The sequence below is a fragment of the Mustela putorius genome, unplaced genomic scaffold (genome assembly GCF_011764305.1).
Source record: "Mustela putorius furo isolate JIRA1106 unplaced genomic scaffold, ASM1176430v1.1 tig00000166_pilon_pilon_pilon, whole genome shotgun sequence".
In the NCBI taxonomy this organism is placed as follows: Eukaryota; Metazoa; Chordata; class Mammalia; order Carnivora; family Mustelidae; genus Mustela; species Mustela putorius.
Window position 1 is genome coordinate 4,297,103 of NW_025421301.1, and position 15,732 is coordinate 4,312,834.

At 39.9% G+C, this 15,732-nt stretch overlaps 1 long non-coding RNA gene across 4 annotated transcripts in view; it reads right to left on the reverse strand.

Annotated features, from left to right (window-relative positions):
* Positions 1 to 7,969: 7,969 nt before the first annotated feature.
* The window catches only part of LOC106003837, an 86,487-nt gene continuing 78,724 nt past the window's right edge, over positions 7,970 to 15,732 (reverse strand). For 3 of the 4 annotated variants that reach the window (XR_006605531.1, XR_006605529.1, XR_006605528.1), the window contains exons 5-6: positions 9,539 to 9,706; positions 7,970 to 9,217 (exon numbers count right to left, since the gene is read on the reverse strand). This is a non-coding gene — a long non-coding RNA (uncharacterized LOC106003837). The remainder of the gene's footprint in view (positions 9,218 to 9,538; positions 9,707 to 15,732) is intronic. The other variant, XR_006605530.1, reaches the window with a different exon arrangement.

The following is a 15,732-nucleotide window of genomic DNA, read 5'->3' on the forward strand; positions in this document are numbered from 1 at the left end:
TATGCTGTTAAATTGTTTGCAAAATATTTACTTGTCAGAGGCATAAGGATCAACCACAAATGAAATGAATAAGCAATCTTCGCAATATCGTTTGTTAAATCCTTACTTAAATGTAGGATAAAGATAAACTTGTTTTCAATAAGCACACACAGAATTAATAAACGAATCTTGCAATACATATTTTCATACACAGACCTGCAAACAGTTTTTAAAAGCTCGACCTGGGTTACATTCATCACTGCCCCTATTTATCCTCTAAGGGAAACTCACCTTCTCACACACTAATCGGAACAGCAGATGTGATGTCTCCTATCGATGAAGGACACACTGCGTTGCCCATTGTTCTGGGTTCATGTACGTGCCAGTGACTCCTTCAGTTACGTGCAGTACGTACTGTTCTTGTCTCTATTTCACATATGAAGAAACAAACAGGAGGAAAGGAACTCACCCCAAACCACACCCTCTATAAGTGGTCAGGGAAGTGTGAAGCCGGTCCTCCCGCAGAGCGCGTGTTGGAGCCTCTCTGACAAGTTCAGAATCTCACCGCTGGGCAGGGCTGCAGAGGCCGCAGAAGACCAAGGGAGAGATGTCTGGGCAAAGGCAGAATCAAGTAACTACCTTCACTCTCCACCTCCATCCCAATAAAAACAGCTGTAAAGGGATTTCTCTTAAAGACAAAGCCAGAAAGAGGGGGAAATGGGAAATGAAACGACAGCAACAAAATTGAGGAAGCAGGAAAGCGAAAGGATGAGTGGGGACTGAGCATTCTGGGCTCTTCCAGAACGCTGCACCCTAAGCTAACACTGGGGAACCTACTGACAACTAATTAACACCCCAGAAAGGTCCAAAGTCTCAGGATTTCACCAGGAATCTCTGGGTAGGGAGTGAGGGAGGGAGGGTGGGGTGAATTCTACTGAGAAACAGATGCTCAGATCCCCGCTGTGCCCCACCAGCGTTATCTCTCTCTATTTTCCTGAATAGTTAAGAGTTCCTTGCATGTTTGGGGTGCCTGGGTAGCAGTTGGTTAAGCCTAGGAATCTTGGTTTCAGCTCGGGTCCTGATCTCAGGGTCGTGAGATCGAGCCCAGCCTCGGGCTCTGTGCTTAGCATGGAGTCAGAGATTCTCTCTTCCTCTCCCTCTGCCCTTCCTACTCGTCCTCTCTCTCAACTAAATAAATAAATCTTAAAAAAAAAAAAAAAGAAAAAAAGAAAAAGAAGAAGAAGAAGAAGAAAAGAAAAGGTTCTGACTCTTGATTTCAGCTCAGGTTATGATCTCAGGGTCATGAGATCAAGACCTGTGTCAGGCTTTGTGGGCTAGACGTAGAGCCGGCTTACGATTCTGTCTGTCTCTCTCTCCCTCTGCCCTGTCCTCGCATTGCTCCTCCTCTCTCTAAATAAAAAGTGGAGGGGGCGGGATGTTCCTTGCATGTTTGATAGAGTCTACAAGTGAAGCCAGCTGAATCCAGAGTTTCAAAGTTTTAAATTAATAGACACCATTTCCTGCTCCTGAGAATGGTTAAAACCTCCAAGACTGGCAAAACTAAGGAGTGGTGAGGTTACTGGATAACCAGAACTCTCAGACACAGCTGGTGGAAGTATGAAATCGTATGACCACTTTGGAGAACAGTTGGAAAGGGACATTTACATTTATCCCATCACCTACCAATTCCATCCCCAGCCACTTGTCCAGGAAAAAAATGGAAGTGGTCCTCCACAAAGTGATTGACACAGCAATGTTCCTAACTATCTTATTCAGACTTTCTAAAAGCTGGAAACATTCTGAATTTCCATTCGTAGGAGAATAAAAACAAAACAAAACAAGAAACCCTGCAATGTGACCACACAGTAGCAGAGTACTCAGTAATAAAAAAGAATGGATGGGGCGCCTGGGTGGCTCAGTGGGTTGAGGCCTCTGCCTTCGGCTCAGGTCATGATCCCAGGGTTCTGGGATCGAGCCCCACATCGGGCTCTCTGCTCAACAGGGAGCCTGCTTCCTCCTCTCTCTCTGTCTGCTTCTCTGCCTGCTTGTGATCTCCGTCTGTCAAATAAATAAATAAAATCTTTAAAAAAAAAAAAAAAAAGAATGGAAAACCAGTATACTCAACACCATGGATGAAGCCTGCAAACTTGTGTTGAGCTACAGATCCTAGACGCAGAAGATTTGTACACTGTGTATCATTCTTTTTATCTGGAGTCTAAGGACAGGCGAAGCTACTCTAGTCATCTCCGGTGTCAGTGGTCCCCTCTGGGAGAGGAGTGAGAGCATGACAGAAAAGGCACAGGAGGGAAACCCCAGGGAAGACAGAAACTTTCTGTGTTGTTTGAAGTAATACCTCTAAGTGGGCAAACTCACCAATCTGAACACTTCTACTCTGTACACTTTTTAATGTAACAACTTCGTCGTGTTCATAAATGTTCAAAAATGCACAAAAATGTGCATTTTAAAATTTGATTTAAATAACAATAAAACTTTGTGTTCCAGGCACTTTTTAGAACTTTATACTTACAAATGAATTCAGTCCTTATGGTATCTCAAGGAGATTTTATTGCATCACTTTTACAAATACAGACCGTGAGGCCTGTAGTGGAAGAAACTTGCCCGAAGTTGCACAGTGAGCCAGTGCAGGGCTAGGGTTTGAACCCAAGTAACACGACCCTAGAGCCTAGACACTATTCAGTGGTTCCACGATGTCTTCCGCTAACCAAAAAGAGAGAGGAGGGTAAAGAAAGGATGATAGAGAAAACATGATACCTAAGTCATAAATCTGAAAAGAGGAGCTCCTTTAAACAAATTTTGCTCTAGCACAATGTAAAGTCTATAGCTCTTGGGGGCTTGGTTCTTGACACTATGACTAAGGATAAAAAGGCAGGACCTTTGCCTCTCCTGGTGGGTCAGCTCCTTCGTTCACACTGGGGTGGCCCAAGCTCCTGGGCTGGCATTGCCTCCACAATGGTAATTGAGGGGCTGCCATGGGACCTGAGTCCATGTGAGCTCATTGCTGAGGCATGGCAAGACCCACTTTTTCCAGAGCATTACTTTTAGCATCAATCAGACCTAAATTCCAGCGTATGTCTATGGTTTTATATTTGTACGACCCTCTAAGCCTCAGTTTTCTTAACCGTGACCTTGGGATGTTGACAACTATGTGAAAGGGAAGACACGGGCAGCCACTCCATCTAGGAATATACCCAGTGTTCATTCTCTCCTTCCCCCTCCTTAACAGATACCCCATTTTGTTAAAAGGGGCACTATGCCTGGCCAAATACATTTTCAGATGCCCCCACAATGAAGGGTGTCCTGTGGCATAGCGTAGCTCTGACTTAAAAGAAAAAAATCTCAGCAGAAGTCTGTCAGGATGTCTGAGCGAATTTTGGCTCTCTTGCTACTGGTAGCTGTCTGTCCTTCCTCCTGCCTGGAACTTCAGTGTGAGTTTGGAGGGGAAGCCACCATATTGCAACCATGAGGATGAAAGCTGTATGCTAAGGACGGGAGAGAAAAAATATGAAGCTAAGGACGCTGCTGCCCAGTGGAGCCCCACCCCAGCCCAGCCCAGGATGGTCTATTGCCAGACTGCCTGTCGCCCGTTTGGCAATAAGACCATCTTGCTTATCATCTGAGGAAAAGATAAATCCTTCAGTGGCCAAGCTACTATATTTGGGGTTTATGTTACACAGAGGTGAATGTCATCCTTAACTTACCTTACAGCCAGATGGCTGGTAAGAACCATTAATGAGTGGCAGATAAATTCCCCCCAACTAAGCGGAGACTACACCAATGTTGTTTCTACGTTTGGTATGGGGTTCCTAACAACAAAATGTATCAGTGGGATGACTGTACATTTTATCTCTATCCATACATGTTGCTGGTTTTCTAGGGATGGACATTAATGTAACCATTCTCAATAGTGGTAGTTTCAAGAGATTGTGTCTGTCAGCACTTTATTTCTGCCACAGTTAGGATACATGGTTGATAAGCTTCCAGTGCCAGGCACTTGTCTTAAAGACATTCGAAAGACGAAACTATCCCTGTCCTTCTTTCCTTCAAAGGCATTTCTTTAGTATGACGTTAGCATGCAAATGAACCACACTCATTAGGCATTTGCCATACTGATCAATGTTTTGAATATTTAGCAAGTCAATTTACCTGATCATCAGAAAAATTATTCAGAGTGATTCCTCTTACAAATATTTAACAAAATCGAGGCTCCATTTTAAGTATTTTATGGAAATAAAGCACAGAGGGGTTAGGAAGCATTGTAGGGGGAGGAGCTAGGATTTGCCATCTGGTGCTCTGACCCAGTGCCTTCTGAACATGACTCATGCGCTGTATTCTTTTTTTTTTTTTTTTTAAGATTTTATTTATTTATTTGACAGACAGATCACCAGCAGGCAGAGGGGCAGGTAGAGAGAGAGGAGTAAGTAGGCTCCCTGCGGAGCAGAGAGCCCGATGCGGGGCTCGATCCCAGGACCTCGAGATCATGACCTGAGCCGAAGGGAGAGGCATTAACCCACTGAGCCACCCAGGCGCCCCGAAAACCTGCCTACTTTCACGTAAATTCTACTATAGTCTTTCGGGCTTGAACACACAGTTGCGCCTCTTTCCAGACACCACCCCCCCATGTCCCTCATATGCTGTATTCTTAACTGCTGTCTAAAGTCAAAACTGGTCAACAGGGTTTGGAACTATTCAGTAAGTACGCATGCAAGTGTGTGCATGGGGGCGGTGCGCGAGACAGAGAGAGAGAGAGGAAGCGAGGGAGAGAGAACAAGAAATGAGAATGGATGGTAAGAAGTTTTGTTTGGAGGGCGGAGGGAGGAAATCATAAAAAAGGGGAAATTTTCTTTTAAATGTCACTTATTAAATGCAAAATGAAAATATCATGTTTGAGCCCCTTGTGCATAGTCTCAGGATTTAGAAATTGAAAATTGGTGGTCAAACACAGGTTGAATTTTCAAAACTAAAAAGAAGGTTGAATAAAGTTATAATTGGATACAGTAAATTCCTAGGCTGGACATCTCTTCTCTCATTTAAGGGAGAAAATTAGATACCCACGCGACACAGAAGATGAGACCTTGTGCAAAAAGAATGATGCAAAAAATGTACTTCTTGTCTAAAAATAATGAATCTTTCTGTTTGCTTTTAAGATTTTATTTATTTATTTATTTATTTATTTATTTGACAGAGAGAGAGAGAGAGAGAGAACAAGCAGGGAGAGTGGCAGAGGGAGAGGGAGAAGCAGGCTTCCAGCTGAGCAGGGAGCCCGACATGGGCTCAATCCCAGGATCCGGGAACCATAACTTGAGCCGAATATAGATGCTTAACTTACTGGGCAACCCAGGTGCCCCCCAAATAATGTATCTTTCGATGAAGAGCAATTATTATGAGATACATATTAATATCCTACTAATGTATCTAACATAATATGGGCATCTTTTCCCTATAATTCAATTTATGATAGATTTAATAAGATTGTTGCATGGAATGAGACTTAAATAAGAAGTAGAAACAGTATGATATACAACAAGCATTATTCTTTATTTCTTTTATTAAATAATAATATAAAAGGCTGCGTTATAGGGCATAAGGAAAAACCTGCCTTTATATATATATATATTTTTAAGGGAAGTAAATGGTGAATTACATGAACCAGATAGATTCAGCACTTCAAACTGAAATGGTGTTATAGAAATAATTTTTTAAACCTCAGCTTTTTATCTCTGTTTGAATTGTTTTGGACTATTGTATCATGTTATTTCTGGCTGAGATTTTTTTGAGACTATGAATATGCAGGATTAGTCCTGGATAACACCAAGTACAATCAAGTAACCATGAGGTAGGACTGGAAGAAGAGGGAGTGGCTGTTGGCTAGCCAAGGTCAATATCAGAAAGTCCCGAGGACATCCCGAGTGCTAAGCTAGAAAAGTGGAGCATGCAGGCGTTGCAGGTAGTTTCCAGAGAAACGGAAATGTCTTTTAGCAGATTGGAAATACACATATCTGCTTTTGCTATACCGTAACTTAAATATTCTCTCTTACTTGACCCGCTGTAGAGTTGTTGAGTCATTTCTGTTAAATTATACCAGAACCATTGACATAAAGAAAGTAACCAATCACGTTCTTCACTCGTTCCTAATTAGAGAACTACAAATGGGATAGAAATATCAACAAGATAAAAAAATATCTACATTAGTTCTATAGCTAATACCATACTTAATGGTGAAACAATGGCAGGGGCCCAAGAATCACCAGAACAAACCAGACCCTGCTCCCTGTTACTACTGGTAAACTTGGGTTTAAGTTTCTGGCTGATGCAGTAAGACAATTCTGAGAAATAGAAGGCATGCCTAAAGAGAAGAGAAAAATTATCATATGCGTGTCGATTGTTTTAGGCTTAGAACTAAAGGGACTTAGCTAAAAACTCTTTTTTTAAAAAAGATGCTGTTGATTTATTTTGAGAGAGCGAAAGAGAGAGAGAGAGCAAGAGAACACACATGAGGGGCAGAGGGTCAGAGGGAGAGGAAGGGAATCCCACGCAGATGCGGGGCTCGATCTCAGGAGATCATGACCTGAGCAGAAATCAATAGTAGGAATCTTAACTGACTGAGTCATCCAGGCACACCTAAAATTCTTAAAATAAGGAAGACAATTCAGCATAGTGGTGAAGTATGAGATAAATATCCAAAATACATTTTCTTTATGAGTAATAACCAGTTAGAAAATTCCATTCATGATAGTAACCTACAACATTAAATAGCTAGGGAAAAAAACTAGCAAAAAGTGTGACTTTTATGAAGTAAACCACAGAAGTAATTCAAAAGATATGAAAGAAGAGAAAGATATGCCATGTTTCTGAATGAGACTAAATATTCAAGATAAATTACTTACCAATAAAAATGTATAAATATTTTTAGCTTATCAAAAATGATTTTAATATTAAACTAGGCCATAAAAGTAGAGATATAACAATGGGTTATAAAATCCTGAAAAAGGAAATATTGAAGTCACACTCACACTACCATATAATAAAATGTAATATAGAATTCTGGTGATTAAAACCATATGATATTGGCAAAGAAGTGACAGATAAATGAAACAAAATGGATAACTTTAAAACAGACTAGTTTATAGAAGAACATATTCCACAATAAAGGAAATGTCACAAACCAATGGGGAAGGCTTTTTCATCTGACAAATAAGATGGAAAACACTAATAAACTTCAGAGAAAAGCAAGATCCTCAGAGAAGAAACAGACATGGTGAATACACATATAAAGAGATGTTCAATCTTGCCAGTAATTCAGGAGATGTAAATTGAGGCCACATTGATTTACCTTTCAATACTCCTTAGATTGGCAAAAACTAGCAAAACATAACAAATATTGGAGAAATGTAGAGCAAGGCAAAATCATGAACCTTGCCGCTGAGAATATAAATCAGAATAGTCCATCGAAATTTGCATTATCCTTTACATTTAATGGTTACATCCCCTACAACCTAGAGTTTTGAATCCTAGATACATACTTCACTGAAATTGTTCCATATATGCTTAAGGAGATTTGCGTAAAAATGTTTTAGAAGCATTGCTCATATATGCAATGAACAAACAAAACAACATACTCATTGATGACAGAATAAAAAATACATTATGACATCTTCACACAATGAAGTAGTATACACCAGTGAAAATAAATGGGTAAAATTATAAATGAAAACTAAAAGAAAAGTGTTAAGGAGAAAAAAAGCAAGTCACAGAATACTACATACAGTATGATACTATTTTTATAAAATCCCAAACCAGCAAAAAAAAAATTTTTTTAAGATTTTTTTATTTATTTGACAGAGAGAGAGAGAGAGAGCACATGCGTGAGAGCGCCCAAGGAGCGGGAGGGGCAGAGGGAGAAGCAGGCTTCCCATTGAGCAGGGAAGCTGATGTGGGGCTTGATCCCAGGACCCTGGGATCATGACCTGAGCCAAAGGCAGACACTTAACTGACTGAGCCACCCAGGTGCCCCCCAAACCAGCAAAATTAAATGACAAATTACTTAGATCATTTTAAGCAGGGTCGTGATAAATCCAACACACAGGAAGAGACAGGGTTTCTCCACGTTAGTCCCATTGACATTGGAAGTGGTAACACCTAGCTGTCAGTGATTGACCTACGCCTTGTTGGATGTTCAGCGATAGCCCAGGTCTCTACTCATTAGACACAGGTTGTAAACCCCACCCCTCTTTCGAAAACCAAAAATGTGTCCAAAATTGCAGAAAGTCTCTTGAGAGAGAAAATTGTCACCAAATGGGAACCTCTGGATAAAGGTTACCCTTAGGTTTGGGACTAGGGAGCAAAGCAGGCAAATAGTAGGGGAGGAATCCAGGGGAAAGTGCCAAGTTAGCAATGACTCTTTGGTCCCTGGTTTATTTTCAGGGATGCACTTTATTATTACACCTCATGGCTTACATGCTTTTTATATATCAGATAGTACACACTTACATTTAACATTAACTGTATATGACAATCTATAGTGAAAATACCAGAATAAAATATCTCAAAATTAGCAATATACATTCTTAGAGACAAAGGTCATTGACGGTTTCTAATTGCTTCTCTGTACTGTCCGTTTTCAAAAGAAAAAAAAAAGAACAAGCATTAGTTGTACAAAAAACACTTGTAAAGCCTCCACAAATGAGATGACAACACTCCTTGATAATCATGGTAGAAAATGACACAAGTAGAATCATTTCAGAACTCATGAAAAAGTTCATTCCTTATTTTGTCACTTACATTTATTATACAATCTAATGTTGAAGCAGCAGCATTTGATGTAGCCAGATCACAGGATCTTCTTTGGGTTGTCCTGCATCTTGGAGAGTGCTTGTTGATCTAGTGTGCACCCAGATTTATTTTCACAAAAGCTCATAAAAAAGGATTTGAAATTATTTGCAACTCTGCTCTATTGGAAGCTGCTGGCTGGGTTAGTCCCAGGCCCCCGATAAACCCCGGGGTTTGTTTCATCTGTTCTCTACAGCAGCTGACGCACAGCGTGTTCTGCTCTCTGTATTTCTAATTTTTGTGAACCCTTTGATCAAATTCTGATGATGTAAAAAACAAAACAATAGGATCAGTGGCAGCGGCAGCTAAATGAGTTCAAGAAGTTGTTTCAAGCATTGTCACAGTTGAGAAAATGATTCCTTTTCTTCAAATTCGATCCAAAATCTGGATGCTGAGGGAGAGAGAATTAGGTATTATCTTATTTATTTCTGGTAGAACATTCTCCCAGAGCCCCATGGATAAATAGTTGATGTGAATTCCACCAAGTACATAATCCAAGGGTCACCTTAGGCAATACACACTGAAACTTCTTCCTCCCTCACAGGTTAAGAGATGCTTTTCTTCCTCTGGTCGTGGGATACATAACTAGATATATTTATGCCCGTAAATATATGCCCCCTGTTTCTATTTAACCTTCATTTTTTAAAGAAGGAGGAACAGTAGAAATCAGGGATTTGAAACAAACTCTTCTCTACAATCTAGAAGAACTTACCTAAACTCTCTAACACTTGGTTTCCTTGGAGGAGAAATGAGAGTCACCAGAACACCAGCCAGTCTGACTTTATAGGTAGTTGAGAGAATCGCTTAAGGTTGTGGAGGAAAGTGCTTCAGGAACTGTTTGTGTCTGCTGACCTATACCTGTATCTCTGTGACTGCGGCTCTAGAGAGATGGAATGTGTAAGAATTAAATAGATGCGCTTATTATCGCCAGAATATTTCTACTCCAGGGAAAACCAGTCATTTTATTTTGGGGAAGAGGGAGGTCGAAAGGAGTCAGGGAAACAGTTGGTTTGCTTGTTTATTTTGTGAGTGGGCCCATTCTAAGGAGTTCACAGCCTCTCTCTCTTTTCCCAATGGTCAAGCATTCTGGTCAGTACTCCTACAGTCTGAAACTATGGCTTAAGCGAAAGGCCAGTTCCTGGCCACTCCGTTCAAAGACTCCAGACACAGACATGTCCAATCCAGTGTTTCTCAACCACGGCCCATTTTGTTCTCCTTCTCCAGGCGACACGTGGCATTATCTGGAGATATTTTTGATTGTCACAATGAGGGCGGAGGTCCTACCGTCAGCTTGTGGGACAAGGCCAGGGTTGCTGCTCAACACCCTACAATGCGCAGGGCAGCTCTTCATCCCCAACAACAAAGAATTATCTGGCCTCGATATCAATAGTGCCAAGATTGAGAAACCCCCATCTAACTCAATATTGGGCAACTGTGAAATGGCTCAACTCTTTTGAAGCTTATTCTCTATCCTACTCATGTATCTAGGGTTAACTGGTGATTAGAATGAAATTCAAGTTTCTGACTTGCTTTACACCATTGTATCAAAAAGTTTGAATAGGTATATGTAAGTCTCTCTATTTACACTCTGTCGGTCTCCAGGGAATTGAGCCAACTGAACATTTTAATGTTAGATTCAACTGCAGCCAAGTGGAATTCTTCTTGGTCAAATAAATACCTCTTTTCTTTTCATTGGGTCTCTACAACTGGTTCTTCACCTCTTGTTCTGATTCGGGTGATTTGTTCTAAGTTTAGAAAAGCTCATGCTTAAGGTTGAATCACCATACCCCATCTCTTAAAACCCCATCTCTTAAAACCATTTGGGCAGACAGGTCCTCCATTATATTGGAAGGGACTCTAATCAGCCGGGAGTCAGGAAACAAAGCAGACAGTGAGGGGCTCAGATGGTTTTCTAGGCAAATGAGGAGGCAGCTGCTAAGCTGGATTGACAAGAGCAAATAATCAAGGGGCCAGGGACACACATATCCATTTAATACCATAGATAAGAACCTTGAAGGATTACCTTTTTTTTTTTTTTTAAGATTTTATCTATTTATTGGACAGACAGAGATCACAAGCAGTCAGAGAGGCAGGCAGAGAGAGAGAAAGGGAAGCAGGCTCCCTGCTGAGCAGAGAGCCCGATGCGGGGCTCCATCCCAGGACCCTGGGATCATGACCTGAGCTGAAGGCAGAGGCTTTAACCCACTGAGCCACCCAGGCACCCTGGAGGATTACCATTTTTTAGTATAATTAGAAGAATATGTCTTCCTCCAATCACCAATATACAATATAGAATAATAAAACAACTCAAAGGGTCAGAGCTATATAGCAAATAAGAAGCAGTCTTCCTTTAATTCTTTTTTTTTTTTTTTTTTTTAAGATTTTATTTATTTATTTGACAGACAGAGATCACAAGTAGGCAGAGAGGCAGGCAGAGAGAGAGGAGGAAGCAGGCTCCCTGCTCAGCAGAGAGCCCGATGCGGGGCTCGATCCCAGGACTCTGAGATCATGACCTGAGCCGAAGGCAGCGGCTTAACCCACTGAGCCACCCAGGCGCCCCATTCTTCCTTTAATTCTTATTTACCATCACATAGTAATGTTTTTATCAAGCTGGTAAAATAACACCACGAGATGACCTACTACAGATGTCATAATGTATTTTAAGATAGCTCTCTTAAATTCCACTGGAATTTAGGAAACAATTTGGAATAAATGTATCCAAAGAAAAAATATTACTGATTCTCATAGGAAGATATTTTTTTCCCTTTTGCTTTTATATCTCTTTGACATTGACAGTGTGACTAATGTACTCAGTGGTATGGGAAATCCTCAAGGCAATGACATCACAATATGTGATTTTTCCCTTGTGTATTCAGGAAAGTCAAAGTTCTCTTGTACACTTAAAGAATCAAAAAGCCTAACTTGAAATGGGAATAGTATCCAAAATAAATAAGTTGTAATATTCTCTTTCCCCCTCAAACCAGCCTTTCCCCCTATAGTTTTAAAGTTTGGAATTAGGTTGTCATAATAGTCTGACTTTCATTTTTAATTAACTAGTTATTTAGAAAAGAAAGAATGAAAGAAGAAACTTGCTGTGTATTAAAATCATTGATGTGTAGTTTTCTTTGGGTTCTGGTGTTTGATGAAGTGCTTTACATTGGTTTTTTTGTTGTTGTTGTTGTTGCCAGCAACTGAAATACCTACTAATGCTTTCTGGCTCTAAAAGAACTGCACAGCATTGGCTACATATGTTTACCATTATCCACAGAACTGTCAGACCCTTTATTCCAGTGGAGGCATGCATGGAAATAGGCCAGGACGCAAAGGAACACAGTTCCGGTAGTGAAATTAGCAACTGGACAACATTCCCAGAGAAGCGGCTGAGTTCAATTCTGGCAAAAATCCCACTGCTGCTGGTACCAAAAAAAAAAAAAAAAAAAAAAAGTAGAAGGAGGAGGAGAAGAAAAGAAATTATAAGATAAAGAAACACAAAAAATAAAATTTATCTAGGGAATAAAGGGGGGGTGAATATATATGATTTGAGCAGCCTATCGAAAAGTAATCCTGATAATTCTTTCCATTTATGCTAAAGTTTTGGTTTTTGGGTGATTTCTGATTTTGAAATGGCAGAATGCTTTTCTGAACCTGGATTATATGTGACAGTTTAACATGTAAGACTGGCAAACTTTTCACCTTTGAAGAGAATTTTAAAAGGTTATCCCCTTACTGTGGTCACAGGGTTTAAAAGCCATCATCATGATTGAACTAAATTGTGACCATTATTTGTATTTCCCCCAAACTATATCCATTCACCAAAACAACTATGGTGAAATAGAAAAAAAGTCAATTTCTTAGCTTAATTTATAAAATATTGTAGGGGTAACTTGAAATATGGATAATCAATACAAGATACATTACCAATAATTTATGGCATTTCTTTAGTACTTAATTAGAGGTTACTAGGTAACATGGATGCATTTGTAACATATTGCTGAATTTTCAAAATATTAAGGAGGGCCTTTTGATATCACAAAGCTTGTTGGGGACCAGGTAAAAGTCCATAAACTTACAGATCTGTATCACCATAATACAAAACATGTCTTGGCCTTTCAGATGCCACTAAAAATACTATGTGCTAATCATTGTAGATGTATTATTTTATTTAAGCTTAGCAACAATTGCTGAAATAGGTTTTATTATCCCTTAAAAGGTAAGGAAATTGAAGCATGAAGACTTACATTAAGAAGTATTTGCAGAGCTAGAATTTTCATCCGGGTCTGTCTGACTCTGAATCTACATTATAGACTCAATAAACCCATTTCCCCTTCTTTCTGGACCCACAGCTAGACTATATTTCCCAGCCTCCCTGGTATTTAGATATGGCCTTAGGACCAAGTTCCAGGCACTGGGATGTAAACAGAGGATTTTACCATTTCCTTGCAGTACCCTCTTTTACACTATGCCCCTTCCATTGCTTTGAGGCAAATATGCGTGGACACCTTTGATGTTGAATATGACATGACGGAGGCCCAGAAAAAAATGGTCCTGGGCCCCTATGTTGCCCCTTGAAAAAAAAAAAAGAAAGGCATCTGCCAGTCAGACACATCTATTTTGGAATTTATGTCAGTGAGAAATAAGCTTCTGTTGTATTTGAACCTCATACATGTTGGCTCTTTGTTATAGCCGCTAGCATTGCTTTGCCTGTATACAGTATTGCCTATATATGGTGGTAATAGGTCTTTCCTCATACTGAAAGGACTCAGAGAAGTCCTTACAAATGGGCAGACCTGGAAATCACTTTTACATAGGAACCTGAAGAAAAGAGATGTGAAGGAACAAGGAGACTTTTCATCAACTCTTTTAAAGAAACTTGCATTCAGAAAAGACATCTCTTATTTTTCCAAATAATCAACAAATATCTCAAGAGTCATAAAAACAACTATTGGATATTTGGAAAATTGGATATACTGTGTGAAGACCAATACTATGTACATATTTCTATGTACATAGAAACACTATGTCACAGGGATTTTTTTCCAACTCTCCCCCCCCTTGGATAATTATTTTTTTTAAGATTTTATTTACTTATTTGACGGAGAGACAGCTAAGGAGGGAACTCCAGCAGGGAGGGGGAATAGGAAGCCCGACATGGGGCTTGATCCCACATGACCTGAGCTGAAGGCAGATGCTTAACTGACTGTGCCAGCCAGGTGCCCCTGGATAATTATTTTTATTTGATAGATTTTACTGAAAAACTCAGAAGGCAAGGGAAAGAAAGCAAGAGCCCCATGATCCCTCAATGGGATCATTTAATTCAAGCAAACAAGAGTTGCTTACAATTAAATAAAATTTTCAAGCTCTTAGGGATATTATACTTCACTTTTATAAATTCTGGTGATCAGGCATGAAATTAAACTTCTCTAAAAATCAACATTAATGACTTTCAGAGTACTTATGTTTGTATGAAAAAACATCCCTAATTACCTACATTTTTGTGCATCTATTTTAAAATGTATTTAAAGAAGCCCTTGGGATAATGCTGGAGCTTTATTGGATTGTCATAAAAATACTGTATGATCTAAAGTGAAATCTTAATGTCTGCAAGGAGAATAAAGCTGCTCTAGTTGGAGTTGGGACAATGGAGCAAAGTCTGCTTCTTCCCCTGTTGTCCCAGTCCAGGTCCAGTCTGTTCTGGCATTGATCTCTGACTCTCTGACTATCCCATGTGGTGGTGAGTGAATAGTGTCAAAGTTCCAGACAGGAGGCAGTGAAATAGAGTGGGAATATCATAAATTCTAGAATAAGAGACACCTGCCTTTTCTACTTGTTAGCCATTTAGCTTTGGTTAAGTCATTAGTCATTAGTCATATCATATCATTAGTCATATCATTAGTCATTAGTCATATCATAAGTCATTAGATATCTCTAATTCTGAATTGTGATTTATCTGCAAAACAGAAAGATGCCACCTACCTTGGATGGTTTTGGTGAGACTTACCAATAATATAAAAGGACCCCCTGGCAAAAATAGATAATAAGTAGAAGTGGTTGCTCTCATTGTGGGAGCACAGCCCATTGTTAGAGCACTATTCTGTCTCACGGGGAGGGAAGTCGACAAGACTTTGTTGGAAGGTCCCAATCTTTGGTCTAAGGGTCAGACTCAGGTTTTAGTCCAAGTAGGGAAAAGCTGGTACAAAAACACAGAAAACAGATGTTCAGTCATAAGGATAGAGAGAAGATTTCCGGGAGCACAGAAGCCAGTCCAGGATCACCAGGTACTAGGTTTATGACAGCATAACTGCCTCCAGATCTTAGTCACTAGAATGGAGCCCCTGGTGTATGGACAGATAAAAAACTGGGAAGAGCTGACTCTCCAGGCTATAGCCATATTGTTTCTGCATCTACTTGAGCTTGAGACTGGCAGACTGAAAGTTGTTGCGAAAAGTGAGCTATGTTTCTCAATTTTTTTGCTTTATCTTTGTATCACATTCAACGATAAACCTTTTCCAGATTCTTACTTGCAGTCACGAGATGGAATTCTTCAGTTCTTTCAAGTACAGGCTTATATAATGAGATCTGAACTTCCATGTCTTCTAATTTCTAAATTATTTATGATTCCTCACTATATTTCTGCTTGAAGATCCTGACTTGTGCATTTAACTTCACTGGACTACTCAAATAACTCTTAGGGTAGAGAATGTGTCTTACTATCTCAGTCAGGGTCCCATAAGAAAGCAAATGGCACTCCCAAGCAAATATAGGAGTCAAATGAAATAAAGGGCTATTTACAAAGATATGAGCAAGGTTGAGGAAAACCAATAAGGGACAGTGTCAGTATTTGGGGACTAGCAATGTTGGGAAGCTGGTTCCACCCATAGGGCTAAAGAGACAAGGGAAGGAGAGAGT